This window comes from Pundamilia nyererei, unplaced genomic scaffold, assembly GCF_000239375.1.
Source record: "Pundamilia nyererei isolate P.nyererei 1_Seehausen unplaced genomic scaffold, PunNye1.0 scaffold00037, whole genome shotgun sequence".
In the NCBI taxonomy this organism is placed as follows: Eukaryota; Metazoa; Chordata; class Actinopteri; order Cichliformes; family Cichlidae; genus Pundamilia; species Pundamilia nyererei.
The window spans coordinates 957,957-974,183 of record NW_005187438.1 but is presented as its reverse complement, the minus strand read 5'-3'; the positions used below and the strand labels follow the sequence as shown (position 1 = coordinate 974,183).

The following is a 16,227-nucleotide window of genomic DNA, read 5'->3' as shown; positions in this document are numbered from 1 at the left end:
TGAACCTTGTGCTTTTTTATGGCTCTTCTTTTTTGCTATTTTGTTATAGGCCGTGCTTAATATTTTGGCTGCTGTCATACAGGATACCCACCACAACCATCGCCACCATTACAGCCACTTTTTTTTTGTTTTAGGTATAAAAATATCTCATTTTATCTCTGTTGTATCTTACGCTAGACAACCAAAAGAAGTGAAGCTAGCCAATGTTTCAGCTTAGCCAAGCGGGGCGCCATTAATATTTACATCCTGTCACGCTCTCCTGAGCACGAGCCACTCATCACGAGCAGAGGTATGCTCCCTGCTGCGGAGTGATAAGATTGAAGGGTGTTGGTAGAAAGAAAATACTTCCTAAATGAAACCGCTTACTGCAAGGTTTGTGGATATTTTGGAGTAAAAGGGTCATGATTTTTTAAAATGTATTCTTGTGACGATTTGAGCGCCACAAGGTGAGTGCCATTTACTTCCATTATATTCAAGAGAAGGCCGACATCCCTAGCAGCGGAAATCTTCAAAATTGGGCAACTCACGCCAAAACAGTCTAAATCAATAAATAGCACCGCAGACCAGGGGGAAATATACATGTGATTTAATAAATGTATTTATTTATTTCTGTAATTTATTTTTTGTAGTGAAGTGTCCTTACAAAAAACGCCTTAATGGAAAACTGTACATCCTGCAAAGTTGTTTTGTCAAGCGAAATTTATTTTTTAAAGCATCTATTGAGCTGCAAAAGCTCAGTTTAGCCCATTTTTCTATTTGCAGTAGTGCTCTTATGCTTGAGCACTTCCCACTTGATTGTGCTCTTAATTGAGATATATTTAGAAATGCTAAAATCGTGTCTTGGCCGGTTGAACACATAAACCTCCCCAAATATAAGTCTGACATGATTAGCAGCAGATCAGCGGACCACACAGATTAAGTTTTCTTTTCAAGGTAGGAGAGGCTCTCGCAATGTTTGTGCCCACCAGCGAAACAGTTACTCTGAGAAAGTTTCGTTACAGGCTGATATATGTTTCCCCCTCCCAAATATCGCTATAGCTGATATTTGGGGAGGTCATAGTGTTTTAAACTGGATTACAGACTCTGAAATGACCACTGAGTTGAAGTGTCAAAAAATGAAAATAATAACCTTTATAAAGGTAGGGTTCATAGCAGGGATGCTGTATTAGATTGAGGTTTTAATATTAGAAGCCTCGACTAATAATAATAATAATAATAATAAGGACAGTCCTGCGGTAGCATTTAATCGTGAGGTATTAGTGGTAGAAACAGCAGGATGTAATAGAAGCAGTAAAGTCAGGCTGCTATTAACAGAAGTGCCTTAATAGTAAGTGTATGGTGATTGTTGCAGCAGCATTATTCAGTTCATAGAGTTGATTCATAGCCATACTTTAAGTACATTTACATTTGCAGCTCTGTTGGACGCACAAAAGAAAATACATGCATATTATTGAATTTATCATAAGCATAGTAGCTGTAGGCTTAATAGGGACATATTAAGACACATGCTAATTTGCCCTGGCATGACACTTGAGTTCACACAGTTACTCACATTTAATTAGCTATTGTAATAAGCCGTGATCTGTGGTTTACACGGTTTTAAAGGAAGCAGCGAGCCTAACTGGATGCTTTCGCAAATATAAAGATTTATTGATTGACTCCCAACCCGCAGTCAACCTATGACTTTGCAGCTGTTAATCACGGGGATTATGCAGATGCACAAATAAAACATCAAGCTTATTAATAAACTTGAACGCGCTCGCCCCACCGGAGCTCCTAATCTCCCCCTTTCTGCCATCTTCCTTTTGTTTAGTTTTTTGTCGGAGTGTGGCACTGTTTTTTTCTTTCTTTCTTTCCTTCGTTCTTTCTTTCTTTCCTCCCCTTCTCCCTTTCTGCTGGGGACTTGTGAATGGCAGCCAATGGGAGGGTTGAGTCCCCTCAGCCTCTCAGCTTCCCTGACATCCACAGCGAGAAGTGATGCAGCGCGACTGAGACGCGCAGTTGAGGTGGAACAACGGGCAACAAAAAAGCTGCAGCGAACGGATACACACTTGGCTCCGACGTGCGCCTTCAACACCCCGGGAACATTTCCTCCCTAGAATAAACTTCATTATCAGGTGAGCTTTGCTTGCAACTTCTCTCCGCCGGTGGGAAATTGTCTCATTTGTGCCCGATTCGCCGCTCGAACAGTTACTTCTTGTCTTTGCGGCGCGCTGTATTGTCCGAGTCGGGGTTAATTTCTATTGGAATATGACCAAAGCGAATTAGTCGTGTCGCCTTTATAAGACGGTTTCCTCTTGTATGGATTGTAATGAAATCGCAAGTGGGGCAAAAAAAGAAAGAGAGAAAGAAAATCCATATTTGGAGGAGACTAATTAGTGGGGTAACTTCGGGCTTTGAATTGGAAATGAGTTTGAATCGAAGTTATTTGTATGCACGTCCAGAGCCTGCTCATTCAACTTATATCGGGGGTCAATTTGTGGCCAGTGGGTTCTTTAACTTTTCTGTTTCGTGAAAGGGCTCTGTGCGCAATTCTCATTCATTTTTGTGGATGTAGAAAGGAAGCGTGCTCCTCCCGGTACAGAGGTCCTCTGCGACGCATTTTCCCTTCTTTTTTGCCCTGTGATGCGATCATGCAGGCCTGGGCTCTCAACGCACCTTTGCCTTTTATTCTGTCGCGTATGAAACTTCACCCCAACCCAACCCCCCACCCCCGACGCTCGCGTGAATCTATCTGTGAAGATTCCCTTTTTTTCCGCCCCTCTCCACCGATGATCGCGCTGAAGCCAGTGGCAAATCCACGGGATGCGAATCGATGCAGGTGGGACAGCATGCTCTGATAAAGGCGGATGACTGTCTATCTGCGGCCGCCTGCAGTCGCACTGTGATGCTCTGCTGCCTCTTCTTTTTTTTTTTTTTGCTCTGCTGTTAGAGATCAGCTCAAAGGCCTTGCTTTCTTTTCCTCTTTCTGGGGGAGGGCACTCCTGGAGTTGACTCAAGTTTTCTAAAAACAACATGTCCTCCAGCGTTATTGACAACAAGATGATATCAGTGATGTGGCTTTAAATATTTAATGGATTCGCTGAATAATGCAGGCAGGCTATAAAGGGATTAACTTGGCTGTTTTACTCCAAACTTGCAGGTATCGACAGGGTGATGGGGTAGAGGTGTGGTGAATCCAGTAGCCCCTGCACAATCCTGAAAATTGAATTCTGTGCTTGGAAAAGTTTCGCCATCCTTTCCTGTTTGTCTGCAGATTGCTCCATGTTAGTTATTGCTCTGGCTTAAAGTAAGCCTGAGGTAATATGCCTGAAGGCAGCCAAGAAGTTGTTTGGGGGAGTTGTCAAACTACCCGGGGAATATTCTGCAATAAGCACGCCTCTTCACACATGCTTTTAAAATTACAAACAAGAGCTCCTCTTATCCGAAGATAAGGGAGAAAAAGAAAGAAAAAAGCTTTACATCTGAAAATAGTGGGTTAACTTCGCTGCTTGCCTTTTTACAGGAACAACTTCCCACCTGTTTCTATATGGCACAAAGCAGCGTGGTGAAAGGAGATTGTCTTAGCCAGAATAGCTTCTGTGGTCCAGGTTTTTCATTTGCTGGTTTGAAGTTTTGAGATGAAAGGGACAGAGTCGAATCTGTGGCTGATCAAAGTCAAACAGAAAACATGGCAGGTACTGAATATTTAAAGGCTCTGCAAACAGAGTCTGTATGTGTGCATGTGTGTGGAGATCATACAGTACATCATGTATGTGTTTATCGCGCCGGCTGCGCTGGAGCTTCGCATGAAGACATTTTTAAGCGATATTGCTGAACTGGTTTGACAGGCGGAGGGGGGATAGACATATTCCAGCCATCAGCATTTTCTAAAGCAGAGCTCAGATTACAATAGACAGCCCCTCACATTTCATCTCCCTCTTCTCCCACATATATCTCTCCTCTGTGGGGCATGTGCAGCAGCTCAGGGGCTATTCCAAAAAGCTCCAGTCTCACTCTGCCGGCCGGCTCCTGTCTGTCCCTGTGAGCGCTGACGTCACCGGATGGTGGGTTTACCCGATGGCCAGACGATGATGACCGGTGACCCGAGCTGATTACATTATTTGTGCTCCAGATGGGCAGCATCATTTTGATGTGTCCTGCTCGTAATATTGAACGGTTCTAGCCCTCTCTGCAGTGGCATCTGGAGCTAATAAAATCACATCCCAGCGGTCTGTGCTGAAGCACCCTTCGATCCCCTATGGTGATCTCTGCGGCTCTTTTCCTCTCCTGTGAGCGTGTTTGGATACTTGTGGGCATTTGTTGAGCCTGCGCGCACGGCGAGTGGCTCTAATGTGTGTGTGTGTGTCCGTCTGTGTGTGTGTGCCTCGCTTACGAATGTTTGAAGTCAGAGGCAGAGAGCACCCCTGGGCATTGTAGTTCAGTAGATGCACCTTGATTGTTTGAGTGCATTAGTCACGGTCTGTATGATGTGATAATAAATCATGACGTTGTTTGTTCTGCGAGTGCTCCGGGATTCCTCCTAAGATTTTCTTGTGCCAAATATTTATCTGGAGTTGCTTCTTTCAGTGCCAGCCAACTAGGTCTCTCTGTTTTTCTTCTCTTTTTCTCTTCCTTTCAAATCTGAAGTTTCCCCCCCTTCCACTAAATACGTGACGCTGTCTTTTATTTCTCCAGGCTTCTTGTGACCATTAGAGCAAATTTTCTGCTGCCACAATGGTGACTTCTTAACTTGCTCCTTTACTAATGAGACAGATTCCCTTCAGAGACGCCTATTTATGGAGCCGTCAGATCCGTAATTGCATGGAAACCAAAATAAGGCGAGACGCGTGTTTCTCACCCACAGACTCACAGAGAAGGCAGGAATTTGTGACGTCTACTTCTGGTTATTAGATTCGTATTGTCAGGGTCCGCCCTCACCTTGCCTCTGAAGGTCAACCTGAGTCTCAGAGTGAATTTGCTATGACTAAAAAAGACACAAGAATTAGATGGGATACAGTTAAGCCACGCGAAGGCTGCTTCTCGACAGGTTTCAGCTGAAGGGATTTGCGAGCTGGACGATGGCCAGGAGGGTTGAACATCCCTATAGAGTCTGTATAAATCCCTCCGAAAAAGGCCTATTCTCCACTCTGTGTGCTGAGAAGATAAATCCACACTGATCTGACAATTTATACCTCACTTAACAATGACTAATTATCACTTCCTGCTTCGTGTAGGAGAACACCAATTACACAGAAATATACTCCTAAATCTGTTTTCAAAGTGGTTGGACAGAGATGTGGTATGTGTGTGTGTGTGTGTGTGTGTGTGTGTGTGTGTGTGTGTGTGTGTGTGTGTGTGTGATGTAATGCACATTGCTGGATGAAGCTGATAGTAAAGAGCACATGAACTTGTGATAAAAGACGAGTGCAGCTTTTTACAGTATGGCACAGTAGGACGGATGTGACTATGAAATCACTTAGATTCGTGTCTTTGGGGTGGGAGACGCAGTAAATCACTGCCAATGTTGAATAACGCAGTCTGCCAACAGTTTTTTCATTTTTTTTTTCATTTTTTTTTGGTCCCTCTTCCCCCTCAAACTGTGGCTTGGCTCCACAGCTTTTCTAATTATGAAGTGGCTGAGAGATAGCTTCACAGCTCCGACACTATGTGGTGGTTGAGCTAACCGAATGGCAATCTAACTGAATTACCAACAAAGCCTGACAGACTTGTGGAGTTTAGCGAACGTATTTGCAAAAGTAACATCCTCACCTTCCTGTTCAGCCACGAAATGTAGACACAGATGCACAGGCGCAGGCTCACACACATATGGAAAGAGGCGCGCACACACACACACACAAGCACAAATGCTAGCAAACAAACACAGTACAAAGAGCGAAGGTGTACAGTTCTCCGCACGCTTCTCAGCACAATTTAACAAGATATATTAGTCACCCAGGAGGCAGCAGAAAGCCCGGCATCCACAGTGTGCAGCAGACTGCAGTCTGACAGTGGGAGATAGTGATTTACAACAAAGCCCCGTAGACCATGGCACAATTTCAGAGTTGCGGAAATGACACTGGTAAAGCAGGGGCATGAAAGTCTATCCACCAGCCACGTCTCATTTCTTACACCATTTGCCCTGGGATGGGGAGGGTGGAGAACGACGGGGCAGATGACAAATCCACTATTGTAGGTACCACACAATGAGTCGAGCCCAGGAGTTGAATTCTTTCCTGGATGTCATCGAAAATATGAGCAGAAACTGGATGGAGCCCACCTTCAAGGACACTGAACATTCCTTGGTTCTTAAATTCGAGGTGAAATCGATTTTTTGACCCAGCGAGCATACCGTTAGACTGCGGATTGGATTTTGAATTAAATCTCTATATCCAGTATGTGGGTGGGTGGGGGTGGAAAACAATAATCATCTAATAGTGGAAATCACAGATCCAGATCACTATCAAAATCTAATCAACCCTTCTCAGGCTTGAGGCTGATCTCTCTGGCAAATTTCATGGAAATTTGTTCGTGGGTGTTTCAGACACCACGCTGACATACAGATTAAGTGACAGAGGTGAAACTGTAGCTTCCTAGAGAGGTGAAAATTCACCCACAAATTTAAACCCCAAAATGCGTGCTATTTTGTCAAAACTATATCTTGAGAGGATCTTGCGTCATTTAAGAAAACTTGGTTAATCACAAGTAATTGTTCCATCCCTGGGTGAATTCTTAGATTCTGTAATCTAGCTCCTTTGCCTGTATTTAATTTAAGAAAAGCCATCATGTAGGTAACGTCTTGTATGATGTGTGTGTTTCAGCGCTGCCTTTGAGGTACCTGGCTCAGGAGCGAGAGTGCGAGTGAGTGCAGTAGACAGATCGTGTCCGCAGGTCCTGCCTTTCCCTTCTAGTTGGATTCCTGTCTGTGCAAAGCCCAGAGGCTTAACTCTGACTGCAGTAAGAGGACTGAGGAACGCTAAACACTGTCTGGGGGAAGGCTGCTGAACATGACAGCTAGTTAATAAGTGTATGGAAGACGAGCTTGGAGGGGTGGAAGGGGTGGGTGGAGAGGGGCAAAATTGTCTGTCTGACTTTTGAGACTTTTGTGAAAGCAAAGGGAGGAAGAGGGGAGGATTGGTCAGGAGGTGGGTGGGTTTGGGGGGGTGGGAGTTGGTAATATTGACTGTTGGATGACGAGAGGGTAATAGGAGATCAGAGAGTCCAGCCACAGGACAAGGAGCATTAGCGCCTGACTGGAGTACAATGAAGACAGAGAAGGCAGTGAAGGGAAAGGGTCGAGTGGTGGATGAAATAAGGGAGAGTTGTAAAATAGGGAAGTGCAGAGAGGTATGGTGAGAGAAGGCAATAATGATGCTTACTTTACCCCTGCAAGGCAGCAGCAGCGAGAGCTGTCAGCTTCAGGCAACGCTGGCTGGTGGGACGCTGTTGGGATGCCTTGGTATGTTAACCCCCCAGACACCACTGACAGTACGTGATAGATCGCGGCTGCGTAATTACGCGTATGTGTCTGTTTGCGAGAGAGGGCGATGCTGAGGTTGTTTGTGGGCCTTCGTGCGTGCGTGTGCATATTGAGGTGTGTCTTTGTATGACTTTTAGCGTGTCAATTTTTCTTGGCAGCGGCGAAAGCAGAATGATGTGATTTTCCCCTTTAACAGCCTCCAGGAGTAATGATCCAGGTTATTGCAGATGACGTGTAACACCTCAACCCAGCGGGCATTGGCGCAGTAAAACCTGTCCTTATAGGTTAGGCTTCAGGGATGCTGTTGTCTTGGTGGCAGCACTGAGCGCACAATTCCTCTGTCTCCCAAACCTGTCACCTTCACATGGGCCCCTCCTTCTGTGGATAATGGTCTCCTGTCTATGTTGTGAATGATATCTGGACTCTATTGTGCGCCTGTTTCCTTCGCTGTGCTATTGTCCTGTAGAATGCCTTTGTGAGGTTTGTTTTTTTTCTTCTTCTTTTTCTTCCCGGAGAGCTACAATGTGCAGGCTGTATTCTGAGGTGCTGTAAATGAACAGGCAAACACATCAGCAAAGGTCCTATTTACTTTCAGTCTCAGGAGTGAAAAAGAGAGGTTTCTGCCATTGTTCTCCTACCTCTCAAAACATTAGGATGGTTCATTGTGAGCGAGAGAAATAGAAAGACCTCCGCACAAGCTACCTGTCGAATCAAAGTGTGTGCGCCGCCGTGGGACTGTATATTCCTCGGGGAAGGACACAATAGGAGCTTTCTGCTGCAACATGGGACACACCAATAACAGAACGCTGCTGTTTCAAGCTAAATAATACCCTGAGCGTCCCTCAGACATAAGGGGGAAACCTGTCCCCTTTGAGAAAAGGTCATTGTTTAAGACCCCAAGCAGCTGAACACTGTGCTCTGACATGAATAACTGACAAACAGATGTGTCACAGGCGCCCAATTACTGTTTGACGCCGCTGTCTGTCAAAGACAAATGGGCCAGGACCTGCCGGAGGACTTTCACGTTGCTGGAGCAGGCAGCCTTAGAGTCCAGCCTTGTGCTGGAAGAGCTTTAAGCGCTCTGCAATAATTGAGTTTGATCTAATGGAGGCAATGCCAAACGTGGGTTATTGTTTGCCCGAGGACAATGCAACAGAGTTGAATTCATTGTTGGGAAAGATGCCGGGGGAATTTCTTTGAAATGGAAAAATTGCATTAAACATTCCATTTGTATTAATTATATTGTGCCTCTCATTAACATTGGCGCTGTTAGGAGCAGGAGCAGCAGAACCGCCGGTGGTATTGGGCTTAAAGCGGCACTCCGAGCAATAATATTAGAGGCAACCATCCATGCCTCAGGCACGCTGAAGCTGGCTGTGATGTCACTGACTGAATGAATATAGCTTTACTCTGAAGCATTGTGTCTGGACCTTTGGTCCTACGAGACATCAGTCATTCAAGTTACTCACCACTAGATTCAATTAATCATAGCCTTAATTCAATCCGATGGTCAGGCCTCCCAGCTGTAAGCCTTTAAGTGGGTTTTAAGAGAGCCGGAGCCTGCTGGTGTACGGTCCTCCGTGCTTGAGCCTGTCTACCAGGGATATAGTGACACTCCAGAGGTCAAGGGTTAGACTCACATAGGCAGGTGGAGTGGTTACTTAGGTCTGGCGTTCACTAGAGTGAATGTGCAAACAAGAGTACCCAAGCACACATTGGTGTGCTTGAGCTAATGTGCAAAAAAGTGGATATGATACCTTGAGCTACCGGTTCATCAGCCTTTGCACACAAACATGAGGCAGCAGGTGCGCGCACACACACATACGCACACACACAGAGTACAATGTCAGAACTCGACCTACAGTAGCAGAAGCAGACACTTGTGAAATGCAGTGTGGATCTCCTCAGTCTCATAAATAATGGACGTCGGTGAAGCATCTGTCAACTTTTCTGTCAACTCTGTTCCAGATGGGAGTCAGACAGGCCAAGCCAGAGCAGCGTGTTACATACACAGAACAAACCTCCATCCAGGGTGCCTCCTGCACAGGCGCCCTGTTTACATCAGCACACTGACACCCGCGCTCACCTACATGCCTCAGCCTATCTGCTGATTATTTAGGTCCTGCACCCGGCTTGCTTCGCCGTCTCTTTCTTGACACACACACACTCACAAATTCAATCACAGCAAGAAAAAGAGCAAGTGTGCTCTGAAGACCTCCCCTTGGTTCAATAAATAAAAGTTTTTTTAAAAAAGCCATACTGCTCTCTATCTAAATACACACATATCCCCCAAAGGCTCTTCGAGTAAACGCATCAGTAGCACCTCCTCACTTGGTGGCAGGGAAGCAGTAAACACACGCCTCCAATGGCCTACATGTTTGTTGACTTAAATATGGCAGCGCTCACGTAACATTAAACACTCGCTGTGAGTTCCTTCCAGACGTAGCCACAGAGCTTTGCGTCACACTTCCTTGGCATCTGGCTCGGAGATATCGGGGTGTGTTGTCCACGGGCAAGCGGCCAGGAAGGGGACAAGCGAGCAAGCTCGGGATTTGCGCGCTAGAACAAGTTTCGGCAGCGACTTGGGCTCTGCCTCGCTTCCCTTCCCCCTGGCAGCTGGGGCGGGAGGATGAGTGGGTCGGGTGCTGCCGGGTGGCGGTTACTGTACGGTTGCTTTATGGACTAAAGCACTGTCTTCCCGGCCTTGTCGTAATAGAGGATTCAGCTCATAAAGCAGCATCATGATTTGCAATAAGCAGAGTTAGGGGAGAGTAATGAAGGTGTAAATCAACTGAGCCGTGCTTTTTTCTTCTTCTTCTTCTTCTTCTTCTTCTTTTAATCTGACGTTGGCAGTCTCTCTTTCCCTCTCGCTTTATTCCATGCTGCCCGCTCCCTCCTCTGCTTCTTCCTCCTTTTCTCTCTCTCCCTTCGCAGTAATGGAAAGCCTGGCACTCTGTAATAAAGCAGAGTGAGCAGCAGTATTAGTAAACAGTCGCCGCACTCATTCAGCCAAGTCCAACTCCTTTATTTTGTGTGTGCGAAGTATTTCATAGCCCCGTATGGTGTTAAGGTTGTGGGCGTGGGGGCTTAATGAATGAGGATGGAATGAAGAGTATTTAATTCCAGTCTGGGAGAGGGAGGGACTATTAAGGCTTCCTCATAAGAAAGCTTTTGTTTTCATTTTTTCACAGAAGTTCTGGACCAAGAAAAGAAAAGCCTTCATTTTTTCAGTTGCACTGGGAATGTAGATGCAAATGTGCCGCACAGAAGCTTTGCAAAGAGGAAGAGGACCACACAGCCATCAGCGAGGCACCAGGGCTCGCCTCGCTCGCTGCCCTTTCCCCAAATAAAGACGTCGTCAGAATTTTGAAATGGAAGTCGGATTGGAAGCAATCATCAAAAGAGAGGGTCCAGTACTCCCCAAGTTAAAATGCCTGGCTGGGAATCATGTTAAAATTTCCATTCCTCGCTCCAAATCGATCGTATGGGTCCCTGCTCTCCAATATCCATGGTCACCTTTGCTATAAAGTAGGGTATTACTTCTTTAATGCAGTGGAGTTTTATTCTGTGACCAGTGAGGAGAGGAAGGAAAAGAAATGTATCCACTGACCTCAAACACAAAGAAATGATGGCTGGGGATAATGAAAGAAAGTAGCTTGAGTTTTATATACACCGTACGTGTATATATGTGAGCAATGCTTGAAGTCCACGAGACATTGGCTTGAGTTATTTTCCTCGTCTGCCTGTTTAACGCCGGCTAGCCTCCGCGGACACGTTAATGCAGTATTGATTGTTTATCTGTAATAACACCATGCTGTTGCTGCTTGGGTGACAACAGACGAGGGAAGGGAGGAGGTGCTGCGGGTGGTAAGGTGGTGATAGATAACGCACTATACCCTCTTTTGACTGGTGGCTGGTGATTGTGAATCTGGGGTAAAACGAGGTGCCTGAACATATCCTATCTGGCAATAGTCCAGGTGTGAAATGGGAAATAGAAACTGGGGTGAAAACGTCAGTGCAATGTGGCCGCTGCTCGATAAGGCTGTCTCCTGTCTCTGAATAATTCAATCTCCTGCTCTGACCATTCTAGAAACTTCCCGGTGCCAATGCCGGCCGTCCACCCACTCTCTGCCCCTAGGCCCCGGAGCCCATATGGCCAGCTACAGTGTCTCTCATTGACCTATGGCCGGGCCTGTTGTTGAGCCAACCCCCCCCCCCCCCCCCCCCCCCGAGGAGCTTGGTAATTACAAATAAGCTGGAAGTCACACCAGCCATGGAAAAGGTGAGTGTGATTAAAGATGTGTGTACAGCAAAGTTCAAGGGGTGCTCTGCTGGCAGGCCAGCATATTGAAGCGTGGGCCTCGGCAGCGCCGGGGAATCAAACGCTAACTCGGATCAATCGGGCTTCTTTGTTCATTAGAGTCATCCATTCCCGGGAGTGGAATTGAAAAGAAAAAACAAAAAAAGCAAGCCATCTCAGCGCTCATTTTAGTGATGAGGCCGCTGTCCCTCAGGGGTAACGAGCAGAGGTAAATAAACATGAGTAACAGTTAAGGTCAGAGGAGATCATGGCTGTCTGTTCTGCATCTGAGACGATGCCTGAATCTTTTTTGATGTGGTCGGATTGAAAGACCCTTATTTACCAGCCGGATCTGTTCAAAAAGGAGAAGGCAGCAAATACCCTCCTTTCATTTCTTAAGGAGCATTGCTACCAAAATATGTATTTATATGCGCCATTTAAATTCAGAAGCCTTCACAAAGTCTGCGGCTTATTCTTGAGTGGTATTCATACAATTTATACTGTTTTCATTTGTGGTGCTTTTTTCTATCCCAAGGCTAGGCTGATATCCTTGCAGGAGTCTTGCCCGTGACAAATGGCTTTCTTGACACTTGGCTGCCTCGCTGGTTTTAGTCGGGTGCGGTTTGAGAGGAATTTTGTCCAATTTATGAAGAGTCAAAAGCCATGCATGTCTCTAGCTTGTGAACATGTGTAAAGCCTCAACTGTTAATAATATAAAAACAGGTGCTCCTAACTGTCTCTGTGTGATTTTTATGGTGGGCTTCTGTGGGAAGGTCATTACTCTTAGTCAAAGGGGGAAACACATTTTCTCTGTGCAGCCTTTTATTGGGGTCATATTTTAAGTTGGTGATGTCTTTGTTTTAGCTCCATGTATTATTTAGGGTTTTGTGACGATTGTGTTTGTAGCTGCCTTGCTGCTGACCTGCTGTTACAGTCAATATACGGCTGAATGGAAATGTGCTTCCACGTCGCTCCCTTTCGTGTAATTGTCACAACAGGGAGGCTGAGACAAACGTGGGAACACAACTCCTCCACTGATTTTCAATTCACTGCACCGAGTTTGACCTTTGTGTAGCCCAATCAATGCATCTGCTTCATGAGACGTACCATCATTTAAAAGCAATGGCTCCGTCTTAATCTAATATCCTGGAAGGGTAGTATTATAACGGAAGAAAAACAATGTCATTGATACAGATATAACAGCCTTTTAATTGCCTGGTTTACTGTGAATATTATCCCTACACCTATGCATGCTCTCTGGCCTTTTGGCCTCCAGACTGTGCAAGGCTAAATATACAGAAAAGCCAGACTCTTGCGCTTGACTTCACATGAGCCATGCAAACACTTGGGAAGCAAACACTGATTTGCATAGAGACGGAGGCTCCCATAACCACCAGTGTATTACCACAAAGGCCACAGTGGGAAATGCAGGAAGCCGGCAGACCCTCCATTGAGCCTCTTCCCTCCTCCCGTCCCTAACCCCCCTCTGCCATTGTCAGTCCTTCAGAAGAGGGCTGTGTTAGACCACACGGCTGCTGGTGACAAAACATGTGCTCCGGTGAACACATAGGAAAGCAAACAACTCAGGCTGTCTCATCTGCTAACGTGTCACAGGATGAATGCCATTAAGCTATTATTTCTTTGCTCTTTATGCACGAGGACATCTCATGCCCATTTGTTCTGCCATCGAGCAGAGGACAACCACATCTGTTTGCCACCAGGGTACTAGACATTATTAATCTTTTCACGAGGACATTTAGCAAAATCAGGCCTCCATTTATTAGCCCCTAGCACAGAACTGAAGAACTGGCGAGGGGAGATAATGATTTTAAGCTCCCATTTAGTCAATTAATTCTCGGATGTGGAATCAGAAGCTGCTTGCTCAAATGTGAGAGTCTCTGTTGTTTATGATGTCATAGTCTGAAATCGTATTTTTTCAGGGCTTAAAGTAATTATTTGGACCTAGATCTGTCACACACTCATGCCACCTTAATACAGTAATGCTTAACTAGAGTAGTTGTTTGATCTAAGCAGTAGAGACAAACAAAATAGTCAGGTGTATAGTTAGGTAACAGCCAATAAGTGAAGCTCACTAAAAGTATAGATAACATCTGAACAGCCAGTAGTATGGAAGCACTTTGAACTCTTTATAAAAAGGTTATTTATAAAACTATTTCAGAGGTATGCTTATAATGATGATAATAATGATAATAATAATAATGATGATAATAATAATAATACAAAGAAGAGGAAGCTTTATGACCTTGTTTAAAAAAAAAGTGCTATATAAATAAAGTGCTTCTCAGAGAGAAACTGCAGAGTTATAGAATATAAAAAAATCCAAGAACAGTAATTACTATTAAAATAGCAAATAAATAAATAAATAAATAAATAAATAAGCCAAAATGTCACTGTCACCCATTCAACTTTCATGAAAATGTTTCTAAAGTTTTCTAAAAGTATTAATACACATTTTTTGTGTAATAGCTAAGAATCAATGCAAATATTTTAAAAGTTTGTTAAAAATATGAATAAAATGTTAAATGATCGAACTAAAAATGATCAAACTAAAAATGTGGATAGAAATTAAAACTTTGTAACTGTTAAAAAAATATAAGTAAAGCTGTAAATAAAAAGTTTGAAATAAGTAACTAGAGATATGGCTTGCAGTCAAAAATGTTCATAAACAGCATCGACAGTAAAAAAAAGATTTGCCTTAAACCTACATTATTTTTAATGGCCACCAGGGGGCGATAACTGCTGTTATCTTCTATAGAACTATATGGATTGTTTACCAAACATCTACATGGCTTTACAATCATATATAAGTGTTTGGCAGACAAAGTGTTTCTTGGTGAGTTTACAAGTTTCAGCGACATAAAAGTAGCTACTTCTGTCAATCATAAGCAGTTGAAACAAGTACTTAACAATAGAATAGAATAGAACAGAATAGAATAATCCTTTAATTGTCCCACAGGGTGGAAATTTCTTCAAATTCATCTTCAGATTGTTAATGTTAAAAAAGTAATTGATGAATAAAATTGTTTGGTAAAACACACATAATGGGTAAGTGGTTGAAGCTGTTTGCTAACATGTTTGCTAAATGTAAGTAAGCAGTGGACAAATGGCTGAGGTAGTCAGGCAGTATTTATGAGTCAACGTTATGACAGCTTGCTAAGTGTAACTGATTAAAGGATAAGCTGAATGTAATCACTAAGCGTAAATACTTAGCTTCGAGTAATCCAGTAAAATGGACTTAAATTAGCTGATTTGAACCTGAGGGGAGTATGAAAAGGTTCATCTGACAGGACTCAGTGGGATAAACGAAAGTTTGGGAATCACTTCATGTCACACTAGGGGAAGGAACTGAGAGGATACTCTTCTGCTGCTCTGTCACTTGCCATAAACACTGTTGTAAGTTCAAAGGTGCCCATCTCTGTTTTTGTGACGACAGGAAGAAGGAATAGGGAGTGAGCTGAAAGACCAAGCAGTGTGTGGAGAGCTGGCAACCCACAATTTAGTCTAGACTGAAGAGACATATAAAATCAAGTGTGCTGGGGGAATGGTTACTTCAGGAGCCCTCTGTGGGTTTTAAACTGGGCCACTCCAGCTTTGGTTGTGAGAGCCTCGGTCTGAGTGATGCGGGCTCTGCTGAATGATGGCACAGTGGAAATAACTAGAAAAACAGGCAAAATAGCTCTCATTGACTTGGCCCAGATTGTATGATTTATATGGGTTATTTGGTATGCATTTGGGCAGCGAGGCAAGGTAATGTGTTTGCAGTGAGCTCTGGAGCGGTGCACTGGGATGAATGTTGTGGTCTCCCCCTATCTGTGTGTGCATGTGTGTGTGTGTGTGACAGGGATAGTATGAGCTAATTTGTTTCGATTACTGTCGTCCATTCAAAAGCACAGCCTCACATCCCCGACACGTATGATCCGGAAATTGGTTAATCACATAGTCTACAATTTGTCGGATTCACACGCAGCGCATCCCGTTTCTTTCTAAATATTTCCTCAGATATATTATTAGTCTGTGGATAAACATCTAATAACATCCTTTCCCTGAGAATATATCGGTAGGGGTAATTGTTGGTAACACATCTTTGCTGAAAACTTAATGTGCTATTTAGAAGCAGATAGGGGACTTAGAGCAACTTTAACTAAATCTTGGTGCTATTCCAATGTTGCAGGTTGAATCCTAATTTCGACTAGAGGACTCTGGTGTTTTGCAGGCGTTCAGCGAGGAATTTCAGTTCAGCTTTGCATTCCGATTTGACTGGGGATTTTCAGCTGTTTATTCTGCAGCGTTTTATGATGATGATTTTGGCCTCCTCAATCTGTGGAGATTTTTTAAAATATATAATTTCTTTTGTGGTAATATCCCCCATCTGTCTGAAATCCAGTGGCGGCTGGCCCATAGGGGGCGCTCGGGCTCCGCCCCCCCAAATGTGGAGGAGTAAAAATAT

The 16,227-nt window shown here is 44.3% G+C and overlaps 1 protein-coding gene across 1 annotated transcript in view; it reads left to right on the top strand.

Moving 5' to 3' along the window:
* Nucleotides 1-1,889: 1,889 nt before the first annotated feature.
* The window catches only part of LOC102198972 (cadherin-6-like), a 77,034-nt gene continuing 62,696 nt past the window's right edge, over nucleotides 1,890-16,227 (top strand). The window contains exon 1 of the mRNA XM_005730416.2: nucleotides 1,890-2,117. The gene's annotated coding sequence lies outside the window, so the exon portion shown is untranslated. The remainder of the gene's footprint in view (nucleotides 2,118-16,227) is intronic.